General features: G+C 56.7%; 1 protein-coding gene across 4 annotated transcripts in view; it reads left to right on the top strand.

Moving 5' to 3' along the window:
- The first annotated feature begins 1831 nt into the window (after positions 1-1831).
- The window catches only part of HDAC5 (histone deacetylase 5), a 37051-nt gene continuing 32882 nt past the window's right edge, over positions 1832-6000 (top strand). For all 4 annotated transcript variants that reach the window (XM_047093275.1, XM_047093272.1, XM_047093273.1 and 1 more), the window contains exon 1: positions 1832-1969. The gene's annotated coding sequence lies outside the window, so the exon portion shown is untranslated. The remainder of the gene's footprint in view (positions 1970-6000) is intronic.

Below are 6000 nucleotides of genomic sequence, written 5' to 3'. Positions count from 1 at the left end.
TGTGTGTTCTTTTTTTTTTTTTTTTTTTAATTTTTTTTTTCAACGTTTATTTATTTTTGGGACAGAGAGAGACAGAGCATGAACGGGGGAGGGGCAGAGAGAGAGGGAGACACAGAATCGGAAACAGGCTCCAGGCTCCGAGCCATCAGCCCAGAGCCCGATGCGGGGCTCGAACCCACGGACCGCGAGATCGTGACCTGGCTGAAGCCGGACGCTTAACCGACTGCGCCACCCAGGCGCCCCAGATGTGTGTTCTGAAGGGGTTACCCTGGCTTTGGAAGAACACTGGGATGGAGGCAGGGAATGGACCTGTCATGGAGGCAGCTAGTATTTCAGGTGAGGTATGATTTGTTTTAGACCAAGGGGTGGGGTTAGAGATGGGTCAGAGTGGACTGATTCCCGAGACACTTTGTAGGAAGAACCTTTATCATTCATTACAGAAACATTTATTTCGGTCATTTACTTTTTCTGATTAAGTAAATCAGATATACAGAAAAACTTCAGCTATACAGAAAAAGATGAAGAAAGCAAAGGTAAATATTTAGGTATATATTATTTTAGGCTTTTTTATATGCATACGTATTCAGACATATGGATCTAGCTTGTCGTGTACAATAATGAAACAGTTCTGTAATGCTGGATCAATGATTTTCTTTTTTTTTTTCTTTTTAAAAAATTTTTAACGTTTATTTATTATTGAGAGACAGAGAGACAGAGCATGAGCAGGGGAGGGGCAGAGAGAGGAGAAGACACAGAATCCGAAGCAGGCTCCAGGCCCGAGCTGTCAGCACAGAGCCCCACGGGGGGGGGGGGGGGGGAGGGGGCTGGAACTCACAAACCAGGAGATCATGACCCGAGCGGAAGTCAGACGCCCAACCCACTGAGCCACCCAGGCATCCCCGGATCAATCATTTTCAAGAGAACAGGGTATCGTGTGCATCTTTCAGGTCAATATAGACGTGCATAATTTTTAATGTCTGGATGGTATGCTGCTTAGTGGGTGTACGCCAGTTCCCTACTGATGACTAGTTAGGTTGTTTCCAACTTTTCACATTATTATAAAGAACCTTCTTACCTCTGTACTTATTTTTGAACGCAATTCCCATTTCCTCAGAAAAAACTTTTGTTAGTGAAATTACCGGTCATTGACAAACTGTCTAGGTTTAATTACACATACTCATAGAGTGTCCTAAGGGGAGTTGTAGAGGAGCAGGGCATCAAAGTCGGGAACCGGAAGTCTTCCTTTTGAAGGCCTTGAACTGTTACAGCCATACTCTGCCCTTTCTCAGTTTCTCCTTTCCCTGGCAAGGATGCAGTGTGGGCGGTGGGATCTGGCGGATTCGGGACCTGTGCCAGCCCTCCGCCTCCAGCCTAGCCCCCTAGGTGGGGTCTCGGCGGCTCTCCTAGTCCCTAGGAACCCATCTCCAGTTGCCCTCCCCCACCGCGGGAGGACGGGTCAGGGAGAAGCTTAGGCAGGCAACGATTGCACCATCCACGGTTTGAAAAGGAAGTCGAGGGAGCGCAGGGAGGAAAGTCGAGCGTCCCAAAGGCCGGGGCCCAGGAGTCAGACCGGGTCCCCTGCAGCGCTCCTTCCACCCCTTCTCGCAGGGCTCGGATCCCTTGCCTTCCACCCCCTCCCCAGCCCAACCCTTTGCTGGGTGTCGGCCCTTTAAGAACCTATCCCGGTGGCGCTGCTGGCCCCGCCCGGCGGGGAGGGCCGAGAGGGAGGGGAGGAGTTGGTGGTGGCTGAAGCTAGGGTGTTGGGGGGGGGGGGTCTGGGTCTATTTTTAGCTCTGGGTCGGGTCACGTGACGGGAGTGACGTCTCCGAATGTTGTTGTTGGTGGCGGCGGCGAGCGGAGCCGGAGGAGCCGCCGCAAAGATGGAGGAGCCGTCGAGGAGGCGCTGCCGCTGCTGCCGCCGCCGCTGCTGCCGCCGCCGCCCGCGAAGCCGGAGCTCGAGCCGCAGGGGGTGAGCCCGCCGAACCACCCCGGATCCCATCTCCCCCGGGTGCCCGCGACGCGAGGCGGCGCCCCCTCCTCCTGCCGTCGCTGCCCGCGGGCTCCCCGCGCGCGCGCCGAGCTCCGCGCCCCCCTTCCTTCCTCCCGGCTCCCGGTGCCCGGCGGCGCCCCCCGGGAGCATCGCCAGCCCGCGAGCCGGGCCTCGGGGTTATTGCGCGCGCCCCTCCCCGCCACTCCCGTGCAGGGGCGCGTTCCCTGCAGGTGAGGGAGGGGCCCGCCTCCCCGCGACCCGCACCCCCAAATGGCCCGGAGACCAGCCGGGGCTTCCTGATTTGCCCCTTCCCAGGCGGCGCATGTTGCGTTGCAGAGCGATTTGAGCCCTGCACCCGGATTCTATGCAGACCCCTCTACGCTGGACACTCCTTTCTTGGTACTCTGAGGTGAGGGGCGCTGCCCACCCCGCAGCGCTTCCACCCAGACCTAAGAACGCATCCTTGATTTTGTGTCCTTGACTTCCGTGCGTGAGGAGGGGGCCTGTGGGCCCACCTTACTTCTCTCTCCCATTATTCTCACCCCCTCCCCCGTGAGGCGTTATTGCGTTTGTTCCCACCCTCTCCACCGTCTGACACCCTGGGGCCAGAGAGAGATGAAAGCTACCCTCCTTCCTGTCTGGGGTGGATGCCCCCCGTTTTTAATCCTGGATCTGTATCTCATAGAGGCAGGGTCTGCTCTTGCCTTTTAACTTGAGGGAGGCTGCCTCCCTACCCCACCCTTCTCTGGGGCCCTGGGGAAGATGAGAACGGGCTGGGTGATAAGGAATTGATTTGGGAGTCTGGTTGTTGGGGGGAGAAGAGGGGAAGGTGGGGGTGCCTCATTTGGGGGAAGAGGTGACCATCTGATACCTCCACTGTTGGCCTTCTGAGATGAGGTGTGTCCCCAAAGAGGAAGGGGTAGTAGTGGCTGCAGTTACTTTGGGGGGGGGTGCTCAAGAGACCCACCACCCTGACAGTGATCACTGTGCTTGTGGGGCCTGGAATTAGTTTTGGCAATTTGGGGTGATGATGGTGATGGTTGGGTTCACCTGAGAAGGGAGGATGATGCCAGATCTGAGGAACAAAAGGAGGCAGGGGATGGGAGATCCAGGAGGCTTGGCCAGAGGGACTCCTGGCCAGACTGCCCTGCAGGACTGGAGCTGGAGACTGGGTCTTGCCCCGGGCCTCTTCAGGTTCCGAGGACTTAGACAGAAGGGATCCTCAGTCCGAGTTCAGGTGCGAGGGCCCCGGAGTCTGTGCTGGCTGTTGAGATGCTGGGCTGGGCTGGGCTGGGCTGGGGCTGGTGGGTGAGCCATGTTGGGGGCTGCCTGCTTCTTCCTTCCAGTCTTCTCTCCTTCCTAAAACACAAAGCTTGGGACATCTTGGTTTGCCCCCTGCCCCTTTTGAATCCTCTCTTTGCTCTGTCTCCCCTTGGACTTAAATGTGGACTCTGTCTTGATAAGGCAGGCGGAGGTCTTTCTGAGTTAGAGGGGTGGGCCCCCAGTATCCCCACTCTGTCCTGTATATGCATGTCAGGGGCCAGAGAGACAGAGACCAGGTGTAAGTTACTTGGGGAGCAAGGCTGGAGGACATGTTAACTCTGTGCCAGCCTTCCCTTCCTCCCCAGTATATCCTCCCCAGTAGCTGGACCTAGTAATGGAGGTGGGGGGCAGCGGTATCACATGCCCCACCCACTCCAAGTAGCAGCAGAGACAAAGGTTTGCTTTCCTTTCCCTAGGGGTGGCATCTTAGCTATGTGTTTAGAAATGGGGCCTGGGGATGGGGGGTGGTGTGGTTTGTGTTTCTGCCTAAGGGGGAGGGGGATCAGCTATAGGAGCTGGGGGGAGTGCAGTCGGTGCCGAAATACCAGCTGCTCTTTAATAATTAATTCTTCCTACTCACATCCCTTTGAGGAGGGATGTCTGGAACACGGCATCAGGCTCAGCCAGCCTGCTAGAGGACGCACTCCTGTTGGGGGGGGGTGGGGGAGAGACTGCGAGGGGGGGCGGTTCTTGGCATTTTTGGAGCACTGTCGCTTGCTCATGAATGAAAACCTGATGCAGCCCATGAGGGGGCCTATTGTAGTCGACTTTGGCTAATTAAACTTTCTCTGCCTTTCTTCTCCCCTACCCCACCTCACCCCAGCCCCCGCCTCAGCCCTTTCTTGAATGAGGACCCTGTCTGGTAGTGCTGGGGAGGGGGGTATCGGTCTGCCTGAGGTTTTAGGGCAAACAGACCCGGTCTTCTGCCCTCTGCCTCCACCTCCTCCCTCCCTCCCCTCTCATTCCCCCCCCCCCCCTTTTTTTTTCTAGAAATAGCAGCCTCCTCCATCTGGCTTGTGCAGATGCCTGGAGCTGCGTCTGAGCAGACAAACAGAAATGGGCCGATTGCAAAAATGAATTTGTCAGCCTGGTGCCTTTTTTCCTTTCCTGTTCTCTCCCCCTTCCCTTAGTTTGGGGCCTAGAGATCCAAGTCAGCCACCCCTCCTGGCTCTGATAATCCTGGGTTTCTGGTGGCCCAGCTTGGGGGAGGCACAAGGTGGAGGGAGCTCTTGGAGGCTGGGGAAAGTGATCTGCCAGGGCCACAGTCAGCAGGGGTCAAGATCATAGGTCTTTTGTGCCGGTGGGATGGGATGTCTGGGCTTGCAGCTTTCTGATGAGGTCTTTGCAACTGATCTCAGATTCTGGGTAATCTCAGGTTCACAGGGTTTGGTTCAGACAGCTCCACCCAACTGTCTGTGACCTGGGGAGGGGACCCCAGGCTGCAGTGCTCAGGACCTGGGAGAAGGCTCCTGTTGGTGCTGGAGTCCAGGTTCCAGAGAGGCTGTTGAAGGGACACCTGACTCCCCAGGAATTCTGAGAGAGTTGTTTGAGGGACAGATCCCTGCAGGGCAGCCCTGTGAACTTGTGGCCTTGGGGTCATTACATTGTTCCATGCCTCCCTTATTTGTCTGCCCTTCTCCTCCCACCCTCTGCCAGAGTTTTTATTACTCATGAATGGGGTGGGGGAGTCTTTGCCCTACCTCCCCTGGTTTAGCCATGAGCTTGTGGGGTGAGGCGGGGCCGGTTTCCCTCATTCCACGCCCTGCCATCCTGGCTGGAGGTGGGAGGTGGGTTTGGATCCTGGAGTGGGACAGAGGTCTCACTACAAGAGAGAGTTGATGGGTTGGAGACTGGGCTCTGGGGGTCTGCCTGCTGATGATGTCACGGAAGCCAGGCTGCTCACTGGTCAGGCATCAAAGTGTTCTGTTACCCAGAAGTGACACCTCTCTCCGTCCCTCACTGCCCACCGAGACCCTCGTATAACTATAGCCAACAGTGGAGTTTTTGCAGCAGAGGAAGGACCAAAGAGCCAGGTTTTAACCATTCCCCTGTCCTTTTTCCCTTTCATGCCCCACCCCAGACAAGAATCTTTGCCTGTCCGGATCAGGCAGTGAACTCTGCTTTGTTTCCCAGGGAGGCCCCTGTTCACTCAGGAGGAGGCTTGACAGAGGGATGGGGGCGGGGACGGGGGGGAGAGACTCAAAGTTGATCTTAGGTTTTGTACCGTTGAGGTCCTGCCCCTTCTGAGTGTGCCCTGCTATGGAGGTGCCGAGATGGGCTGGGCCACTCGGGCTGCTGGGAATCGTGGGAATTTCTGAACGTGTGTTCCCCAGCCCACGGGAAAGGGTGTGAACAGGACTGGGCGCCAGCCCTGGGGTGGGCACGGGCTGAGCTGCCTGCCCACGCGGGCCCGGCCAGGGCACCAACAGCCCCACCTGCTACATTCCTGAGCTTGGCCTGAGCCCTGTGCAGCCTCTTTTGTCCTTGCCCCACATCTGTGCCTGCTGGGAACAATTCAACCCCTTTACTCTGCCTCATCCTAACTCCCCATCTGAGTGCACCTTTCTCCAGCTATAGAGTGCAAACCTTGTGGATGAAAGCAGGGGACAGCAGGCTTAGGAAGACTTGAGGTCTTCTGTGTGTGTGTGTGTGTGTGTGTGTGTGTGTGTGTGTGTGTGTGTGTTTCC

Source organism: Lynx rufus, unplaced genomic scaffold, assembly GCF_022079265.1.
Source record: "Lynx rufus isolate CCGP_SWC_20201006 ecotype Redwood Valley unplaced genomic scaffold, mLynRuf1.p SCAF_34, whole genome shotgun sequence".
In the NCBI taxonomy this organism is placed as follows: domain Eukaryota; kingdom Metazoa; phylum Chordata; class Mammalia; order Carnivora; family Felidae; genus Lynx; species Lynx rufus.
The sequence above is the reverse complement of the archived record's forward strand: the minus strand, read 5'-3'. Positions and strand labels throughout refer to the sequence as shown.